The sequence below is a fragment of the Patella vulgata genome, chromosome 6, assembly GCF_932274485.2.
Source record: "Patella vulgata chromosome 6, xgPatVulg1.2, whole genome shotgun sequence".
Classification (NCBI taxonomy): Eukaryota; Metazoa; Mollusca; class Gastropoda; family Patellidae; genus Patella; species Patella vulgata.
Window position 1 is genome coordinate 35,010,849 of NC_065884.2, and position 11,310 is coordinate 35,022,158.

An 11,310-nucleotide genomic window follows, 5' to 3' on the forward strand; every position below is an offset into this window, starting at 1 on the left:
TGCCAAACACTACTACTTGTCACATAATGTAATGATATAAATATATATGTATCTATGGCAGCACAAATATCATCAGAATGTAGGCCAAAGCTTTACAAGCATTGTAGGCCTAAAATACTTTCTGTCTGAATTTTGGACAGTCAATTCTTTGATGACTAGTTAGTTTAGAACAGATATCCTGTCACAGTATTATATACTATTCAAAAAAAGTAGGGGATATTTGATTTTGGGGGCATAATACTAAAATATGCAAATGACTACGAAAAAAGTCACTATAGAACCTAACAGAAGAAACATTTCCAGTTACATGTGACGCCCAAACGCACCAATAGCTACCGCATGGAATGCAGGTGATGCTTGGGATCATCATGGGGGTCCAACCCAAGATTTGCACGACTCTGACTTTGAATGTTACAGTCATTGTGACATTGAATTCCAGGGTGGAAACATCAGTTTAATTGTTTTAGTGACCAGAAAACAAATTTTGATATGCGTCGGCTTACCCAAAATGAAAGGTTACACAGGCGGTTGTGGCGCGGACGATGAATGTTTCTCAGTCTGTCATAAGCAGGCTATGGTCCAGATACCGTGATACACAATCTGTACAGGACAGACTACGCTCAGGTCGACCAAGGGCGACAACTCAAGCCCAGGATCGATTTATCCGTACCTTGGCCTTGAGAAATCGTGTCATCACAGCAAATCAGATCAGCGCTCGTCTTCAAACAGACACTGGTGTGAGAGTGAGTGGCCAGACGATTCGGAATCGACTGCATAGGGGTCACCTACGCGCCCGACGTCCTCGCGTGATCCCTTGTTTGAGAGATCATCACATTCAGGCAAGACGTCGTTGGTGTAGGGATCGTCAACACTGGGATAATCGACGCTGGAGCAATGTGATGTTTTCAGATGAGTCAAGGTTCACTGTTGATTTTTTGGACAGACGTAGGAGGGTGTGGCGTCGTCGAAACGAGCGCTTCCAAGACGTTAACGTCATCAGACATGATCGATTTGGGGGTGTTTCTGTTATGGTGTGGGGAGGCCTCACTGTTGCTGGAAGAACGGCTTTACATGTTGTTGCAGGGCGTGTTACAGGCCAGTACTACCGGGACAACATCTTGGCAGTCCATGTTGTGCCGTTCGCACGACGTCATGGCCGCCGTTTCATCTTCCAGGATGACAACGCAAGATGTCACAGGGCCAGGATCGTTACAGGTTACCTCCAACAACAGAACATCACCACATTACCTTGGCCAGCACTGAGTCCCGACCTCTCCCCCATCGAGCATGTCTGGGACATGCTTGGACAGAGGTTACGTCAACGTCAACAACGTCCTGCCAATGTCCAAGAACTTGCTGCTGCGTTGCAACAGGAATGGGACAATCTGGACCAAAATGACCTTAGACGTCTCATTAGGAGTATGCCACGTCGGATCAATGCTTGTTTGGCAAACAGAGGAGGATTTACCCGTTACTGACTTGGTTGTGATGCTGTGGTAACTTTGCTGTTTGACCCCGGGTATCATTTTACCCTTATAATGGTCAGTCTGTGCCTTACTTAGTCTAACGATCATTTGGAATAAATCGATGAATGTGAACTTCATTTCATTTTGTCATTTGTTTCTTCGTCAGTTTCATTAGGTGACTTTAATAACACTTAAAAATCAAATATCCCCTACTTTTTTTGAATAGTATACCTTACATGGGATCTACGGCGAAGCTCATTTCCACACGGAAAAAAGTCTGGACTAGGACGGAGATTAATAATTTACGCGATCAATCTACAAGGTCAATTTCAGTAGAAGGGAGTGGTACTCATATTTACAGACCTTCGGAAAAAGAAATGAAATGGGGGGTTTAACATCCTACCGTTCTGCTTCAACTGGGCTAATGAAAACAGACATATGGCATGCAGTGTGCTATGAGGTAAAAACGGCCTACTCTTGTATCGAATTTCAACTAGATATTACCGGAGAAATCATTTAAATAAATTAAGAATAGGAAAGGACCCAGCACACTTCCTTGGGGGACTCCAGAATCAGTATGCAAATAGTTTGATTTGAAACCTTCTAAAACTACGCATTGTTGTCAATTACATAAATAGTGTTCAATCCATTTACATAATATTTTATTCATTCCATATTGTTTTAATTTAGACAATAAACTTATATGCCAAACTTTATCAAACGCTTTTAATATATCACAAAATATTAATCGAATTTGCTTTCCATTATCAAGATTACTTATTATAACAATTTAAATTTCTAAAAGTTGATTTATCGTAGAATCGTTAGGTTGAAAACAAGACTGATACTTATATAACAGGTTTTTTTTTTCTTTTATAAAATTATAAAGATTTTTTAATAAGATTTTTTCTCGAGTATTTTGGGAGCCACGGTGGCTAGATGGTTAAGACGCTGGCTCGCTAGCCTGGAGGTCGGGTGTTCGATCCCTGCATTTGCCGAGAAAGTTCATCTGGATTTTCCGACGTGGTTTCCCCTTGTCAGTGGTGCAGAACGGAGGGCCTGACAAGGACAGCTGTCTAGTCCTTCGGATGAGACGAAAAACCGAGGTCCCGTGTATACATTGGAATGCACGTTTGGCAGTTGGAATTCGATATAAGAGTAGGCGATAGTGCCGCTGCCCGGGCAAAATTTCCCTCATAGCACACTGTATATGGCGCATGCCCGTCTTCATTAGCCCAGTATAGGAGCAGAACAGTAGGACGTTAAACCCCATTTCATTTCATTTCATTTCTCTAGTATTTTACATAATGAGCATTTTAATGAAATTGGTCTGTAGTTATCGGGACCAGAAGGCATTGAACAGTTAAGAACTAGTAACTGGTCTTTCACTTCTTGCTCACTTACAATAAAATTCTGTAGTCCGTTGTTACTGCGAGAAGCAAAGTATGGAAGGTCAGGTACCTCATTTAATTTTGAAATCGAGACAAAAAAAGAGTTTAGGATATTTGCCTTATCAAGTGGGTGTGTGTAAATGCAGTTTTCATATAATAATGGGGAGATGTGTATCTTTAACATTAATACAATTTTTAATAGATTTAGCTATTTTCCACCGTTTATTTGGAAGCAAGTTTTTATTATTTATTTGTTGTTCTAATTTGTCTTTAAAATCATTATTAGCTTCCCTAATTAATGTTATTACTTCATTTCTTATTTTTCTAAATAATAGCCAATGGTAAGGACTATTTGGTTTTTTAGGCGCGTTTGTTTTTTCGAATTTTGATACGTATGGCGTTATTCATAAATAGAGACTTTTGGCAAGCGGAATTTTCTCCATCCATATTAGGTATCCGTATCGTCACGTGATACGTTGCGTCAATGTAGTTTTACAGTTTTGGCAAATTTTCGCGCTGCGTAGGTATGAGTAGCTGAGCTGAGCTTAGTTCTATTACAGCATGATGACATTTATCTACTAAGATCAACACCAGTACTAGTCAAGTGCCGGGCCGACAAATTCCCGAAGGGAGCAAAGTCGCTCAACAGTCGCTGACCTATTTAAAAAAATTAAAAAATGTGTCCCGTATCACGTATGAGATATACTCACGCAATGATGACGTCACATGCAAAATCAATACGGATAAGGATCAGGGGGCAGTTTCACAAAGCAACTTACGATGAAAAATTTGCGTAAGTTTATCGTAACGTAAACTTACGTAAAAATCGCGTTTCACTAAAATTCTTAACTTACGAAATTCGTAACTTTTATCGTAAAGTCTACGGCAACTCTCACCTTGTCGTAAGTTGGAATTTTTTTCGTATCTTTGACAAAATGGCCGCCTTGTTACTTTATGCGGATCGGCAACTTCGACGAGAGAGAATATTCTGGGATAGATTAAACCCTCTCGACACCCATACAGATGAGGAGTTAGTTTCGCGGTACAGACTTGACCGGACGGGGCAGTTTCACAAAAGTTCGTAACTTTAAGAAAAAAAACTACGTTAAGAAAAACTTACGAAAAAGATACGAATTATTTACGCCGGTTTCACAAAGGCCGGCGTTAGTTTTTTCTTAACTTTTTCTCGTATCCTTTTTCGTAAATACGTCACGAATGGTCGTGACGTCATGTTGCGTCACTTCATTCACACTTCTGTAAACATTCCCACGGACTGAATGTTGACAATGTCGGCATTATAGCCGTTATGTTTGATTTGATCCTTACCTTTTGAAACATAAACGACGAAATGATATATTCCTTATATATATACGCTAAGATTTAGCGGTGTATTTATGAATAAAATGCTATTTTCATGCCTGTTGTTTACTTGTTTTTGTTTGCTACGTCATAGCGCGTGACATAGTACCGTACGTCGTCTGTAAGTCTGCCAAAAGCCGAAATGGAACCAAAAAGGCAAAAACAAAATTGGAATCCGGCAGCTCTCGGTGTTTTAATTGAGGGGGTTGAACAGAATTATGGGATTCTGAAGGAACTATTCAGTGAACTATGTATTTTTACGACGAGTCCCCTTATCGCTTTCCCCTTATCGCGTGTCATGTTGAAGCTTAAAGTTAAAACAAGACGATAATTCGTACGTTTACCTGAGTTTAGAATCAGCTGTTGCTTGAACATTAATGGAATGAAACCCTTTCCTGCAGACGAACAGCGGCTCATTTTCTCCCGATGGTGCAATGATGGCAACTTGTGTACCATCAATCGTTCCCACTACATTTGGGAAGCCTGCTATTGGTGAAAACCTTCCTTAGTAGAATTGATATCTTCCATGGAATAGGGGAAATTTATTGATAATTTATCGTCAACACAGGTTGTTATTGCTCGTGAAACACGATAAATTCTCTAGACACTGATGGTACACTCATCCCATGTGCATCAGCAATGAGTTTTTGGAAGCTACCTGTGGCATAGTATCGTAATGCAATCAGGACTTGTACAGGTGATGACAAGGATTTCGATCGGTAAGTTGCGGTTTCGATATCATCATTATTAATAATAATACAGTTAATAAGATGTAATATACTGGGGGCAGTTTCACAAAGCAACTTACGTAACGTAAACTTACGTAAAAATCGCGTTTCACTAAAATTCTTAACTTACGAAATTCGTAACTTTTATCGTAAAGTCTACGGCAACTCTCACCTTGTCGTAAGTTGGAATTTTTTTCGTATCTTTGACAAAATGGCCGCCTTGTTACTTTATGCGGATCGGCAACTTCGACGAGAGAGAATATTCTGGGATAGATTAAACCCTCTCGACACCCATACAGATGAGGAGTTAGTTTCGCGGAACAGACTTGACCGGACCAGTATATTACATCTTATAAGGGGACTCGTCGTAAAAATACATAGTTCACTGAATAGTTCCTTCAGAATCCCATAATTCTGTTCAACCCCCTCAATTAAAACACTGAGAGCTGCCGGATTCCAATTTTGTTTTCGCCTTTTTGGTTCCATTTCGGCTTTTGGCAGACTTACAGACGACGTACGGTACTATGTCACGCGCTATGACGTAGCAAACAAAAACAAGTAAACAACAGGCATGAAAATAGCATTTTATTCATAAATACACCGCTAAATCTTAGCGTATATATATAAGGAATATATCATTTCGTCGTTTATGTTTCAAAAGGTAAGGATCAAATCAAACATAACGGCTATAATGCCGACATTGTCAACATTCAGTCCGTGGGAATGTTTACAGAAGTGTGAATGAAGTGACGCAACATGACGTCACGACCATTCGTGACGTATTTACGAAAAAGGATACGAGAAAAAGTTAAGAAAAAACTTACGCCGGCCTTTGTGAAACCGGCGCAAATAATTCGTATCTTTTTCGTAAGTTTTTCTTAACGTAGTTTTTTTTTCTTAAAGTTACGAACTTTTGTGAAACTGCCCCCAGAACTTTACGATTGCCAAAAGTCTCTAATGCCTTATCACTTGGTCTTATAGTTACTACTTTTGTTGGGATATACTGTATTAATGCTTTATTTAAAACATCAAAAAAAAACTTTGATCAATTTTATTAATATCAGTAAGTTTATAATATCTACTAGTTCTTTTCTATGTTAATTGTTTGTATATTTTTATATTCAAAGATAAGATTATTGGTGAATGTGTACTGCATTTAGGGTCATTAACATTAGTATCCGATATAAGTGATTCCCTATTAGTAATAAAAAGAGCATTGTGAAATTAGTCGGTTCTTTTATCAGATTTTCAATATACCTATAATAGGTTGTGTCAATAACTACAATATCATCTTTGTATTAGTAGAATAAGGTTGTTGTTTTTTTGTTTAACTTGAAATAATTTAATTTAAGTTAGTGAACTTTCATCAGGATATAGTATTATTTGTTTAGTGCTGGGTAATTATTAAATCTTTGTATATTGCCATGTCATTAAGGTAAATCAATCAATATTTTTATTTATAGTAATCAAGTTAGAAACGACTAAAGTTTGGGGGTATAATGTAAGCAGCTTGCATTTTTATACGTCCACATTCATAATTGGACGTATATTGCCGTCGCCCCTGTCATTTTGGTAAATCAATCAATATTTTTATTTATAGTAATCAAGTTAGAAACGACTAAAGTTTGGGGGTATAATGTAAGCAGCTTGCATTTTTATACGTCCACATTCATAATTGGACGTATATTGCCGTCGCCCCTGTCTGTGTGTGTGTGTGTGTGTGTGTGTCGCCTACAGGCCACAATTCTTAAGTGAGGCGAATTGTGACCAGACCTTGTCTGTGACCTGAAGGATTGACCGTAAGGGTGGTCAAGCGTTTTACGTGAATCCTGAGATGGATAGGCATTAGGATTGGGGGATGGACGTTGAGGTTCAAGCCGCTTGTGTTGGGTGGACCGCGTATCATAACGCATCATAAGATGGTTAAACATCGCATCCTTAATCCAAGCTACATCCTTCCGCAATTGTGGAAACGAAGTCCGAGCATCAGCTGATCTTTCAGTAACGCCACAAACTTCATTGGCTGGTGGTGAGTCTGTTGACTGGGCCTGAAAGGAAACGGGTTGCCCCCAAATTATCTTATTTAGACTTGACAAAGACTCCTTCGTGTGTGTATTTTACCGAAGATGTAAACGGTTCATTATGGGAACGACTCTTAAATCTACCCATGAATGAATAGTTAGAGGCTGATATTTCGTTCAGTGACTTTTTCCTTCCAACTGCAAGAATTGTGGTGCGTCGGGTTCATCTCATCGCAATGCCAAGTCCCTTTAATATCTCTGCTTCCAGCTGGTGCATCGAAAGCATTAGCTCGATCAGGTGACACTGGTCTTGAAGTAGCATAATACCTCTCAGCACGACCTGGCTCCTTTTGTCTGACCGATTGTAATTCCCTCCTAGAGACAACAGGAGCTTCTGTTTTGTTAAAGTGACTGTGCAACTCCTTGACCAGTGATAAGTAGCGGGGACGAATACTGATCATGGTGACATATTCCAGTGCACTACCGTGCAAGCAATCCACCATGAGGGAAAACTTCTTTCTCTAGCTCCAATGTTGTCGGCGTGTCAAACGTTCAAATTGGGTATGAAACAGCAACCAACTGAATATATCATCCCCCCGAAAACTTTACCATCTATGGTGAACCTGGACTGGGATTATGATTATCCTCATCTGCAATGGTCTTAGTTTCCACCTCAGATGACGAAGAAAAAGATGTGGACATTTCGCGGCGGGAATTCTTCATCCTATCTATGAACGCATTAGCGCGAACATGTTGCACTGGTCGAGAATTGGTACAATACCTGTCATCAAAACCTGGCTTAGAACCTGGTGCTTACTGGGAATTAACATCTGACCTCAAGGGATCGGAAGCTAGGACAAAGGACCGCCTTTCCTGTTGACAAGTAGAAGTCATTGGACTTTTATCCGAATCAGGAATTTTAGTATGATAGCCATCAGCAGGGACCGAAGACTGAACATTACTCCTAAAGTGATCGGATAACGATTTTCCATACTTACTGCTTTCTGGAATGGCACCCAATATGTTGTTGATCACAGTTTCCGCAGTTTCACTGGAATGAGTTGATGTAACTGGGTCAGATGGAACAGGAATAGAAGTTGTTGGCACTGATGCTGAAATGGGCAACTGTAAACCAAAGCGCTCCATCACAGAAGTAACATTGCTAACCAGATTTTCCATTGCTTCACAATGTACCGCGAACTGTGCATCATACCTCCTAGTAAACTGATCATAAAGCTTCGCCTGACTAGCTTCAAATTGGGCTAAAGTCAAAGCCGGTGGTGTTTCTACTGGTCTGCCATCAAAGACGGTGCCAAAGGTAACAGAGCCCTCATCAACCCACCTGCGCCAAATATCAGGTTGCAACCCGGTGACCTCAGTTGTATCAGACATCGTTATGATGCCTAAAACCTCTCTTTCCTCTATGATTTTCGCCGCCTCAACTTTCCCAATCTTCTCCAGACACATTAAGGATCTCAAATCAGCGGTCTGCATGTCTATAGGAGCCATCCTCCCCTCTTCTTCAGTGAAAACTGACAAAGAAAATTCAGACAATAAAACAGGTTATCTTTATTGTAAATTATCACCAATTGGTTGTAAGTCAATATTCAGAAGATAATTTTGTCAGAGATTATCTTCCATACACCAAGTTAACTTGACTTTTTATGCACCTATACCAATAATAAGTGCAACAGGGACTGTAACTGATAGATCTTGAAGAACCGACTTGAAGAAGTCAGCAAAAATTCAGATAAGAATTAAATAAGTTTTCACTGGGATATATCAGCAAATTTCGTGAAAATTATTCGGAATAAGCTGTCGTGAATGACAACAACTCACGTGACCACTTTTCTTCGTTTACGTGAAACAAAGAATAATACTGTAATTATCTGAAACAATGGATTTATGCTGTAATACAATGGATTTAAGCTGTAATCTTTAATATTGTTATTGAAATGTCGTTTATTTACTCTTCTCTCTTCCTTCTTCTTGAACGACCTTCAGAAGTTTCGGAAAGCTATGACCTAGTTTTCAAGCGTGAAATTTACAACACACCTGATTGACTCGACCTACTTGAAATTGCTAAATCAGCACTTTCTTCAGTCGATAAACCAATATTCAATCGTAGTCGTAGACGAGTGAATTTACGGCGACGCCAATTGTCCATTTCTCGACAACTGCTTATATTACAAAGAAATTTCGGCATAGATTGTCCTCTACGCAGTGTGAAACAAACCATAATAATCCGAACAAAAACAATAGTGTTTCACAGAAGCTACACAGCGTGAAACCCTAATAAGAATAATAATCCGAACAAGAACAATAGTGTGAAATCCGAATGATAATTTTAGTAAAAACAATAGTCTGTCACTATTGACTTTTGTCTGAAAGCCAAACTAGAACTGCGATGCACTAATGACGGGTTTCACCGGTGCCACTTTTTCCTTGAACTGACGTCACTTCCCGTACCGATGGAAATGTTAAACACAATGCCACCACCTCCGTTATCAACAAAATATTTAAATTGGATTACAGAAATAACCACTTCGATTGTCCTTTGCGTGAAGAAAATTGATTAATTTTTTTTTTATGAAAATCGAATAATAATTTACACATTTATTGACCAAAAACCTTGAAAAGTGACTTGTAGAAAATCGTCTAGTTCTCCGCAACGGTTCAAGTTAGAAACCATTTTGTGATATCTATATGATCGCATGGGTTCTTTTTATTTGTTAATTGGGAGCAAATAATATCTTAATTATAAACAAATTACAAATACTACTCCGGTGAATAAAATATTTGTTTTGAAGACTAAAATAACAGTTTTTGCCCTACTGACGGCAATTCCGGTGACAGTAAAAATGAGTAATTGGTTCCACCCAGTCAAAAGTGGCATATTAGGCATAACATTGTGAAAAAAATTTGAAAATTGGATTATAGTTAACTCTTTTACAGGCAAAGTAACGTAAAAAGTGACTCATGCAAAATTGCGTATTTCTCGGCAAACTAATTTCAACATACATTGTCTTCGTAAGGATTAATGCTACATGATATCTATATGACCGTATTCTTTTTATTTATCTGTTGATTTAAACTGAAAGTTAAAATTTTCAAAACGTAGTAAGTAATTATCAGTTGATATAAAATATCGATTTTAAATTTTAAAAATACAGCTTTAATAAAACAGCGCCACTTCCGATGTGAATTTTGAATTGTAATAATTTGATTTAAAGCACATTTGTTCTAATAGTAAGTGCAGGGGGAGTGCACCACACATAATTTACACAAAACAAATATAAGCAGAACTCACAAACAAACGCACAATTTAAATAAAGTAAAGTGAATGGATCCGGGGGCTAGCCGTAAGCGTCCACTGCGCTGTACAGTCCCGGGTCTGTAGTGACACAGACTTCACTCAAATTTGAATCAAAACAAACAGGAATAAATTTGAAAATTGGATTATAGTTAACTCTTTTACAGGCAAAGTAACGTAAAAAGTGACTCATGCAAAATTGCGTATTTCTCGGCAAACTAATTTCAACATACATTGTCTTCGTAAGGATTAATGCTACATGATATCTATATGACCGTATTCTTTTTATTTATCTGTTGATTTAAACTGAAAGTTAAAATTTTCAAAACGTATTAAGTAATTATCAGTTGAAATAAAATATCAATTTTAAATTTTAAAAATACAGCTTTAATAAAACAGCGCCACTTCCGATGTGAATTTTGAATTGTAATAATTTGATTTAAAGCACATTTGTTCTAATAGTAAGTGCAGGGGGAATGCACCACACATAATTTACACAAAACAAATATAAGCAGAACTCACAAACAAACGCACAATTCAAATAAAGTAAAGTGAATGGATCCGGGGTCTAGCCGTAAGCGTCCACTGCGCTGTACAGTCCCGGGCCTGTAGTGACACAGACTTCACTCAAATTTGAATCAAAACAATCAGGAATAAAACGCGGAGAAACCATTGTGTAATGCCAGCATGAGTCATGATCTGCTATTACAAGAAATATGAATGTAAGCATATTGTAGTAAAATTTAACTATACAAGTAACCACATAGGTGAAAAGTATATTAAAAAAAACCAGGTAGCTAAATGTTCTAAGTCAATTAAAAAGCGTTTTAGTAAAATTTAACTATACAAGTAACCACATAGGTGAAAAGTATATTAAAAAAAACAAAACAGGTAGCTAAATGTTCTAAGTCAATTAAAAAGCGTTTTAGTATTCACTAGAATAGAGGCACTCTGAACACAGTAAGGTATCCACCCATCACAAAACAGAGCAAAAAACAATCAATACTGAATTCAAAGAAGGAAATGAGAAAA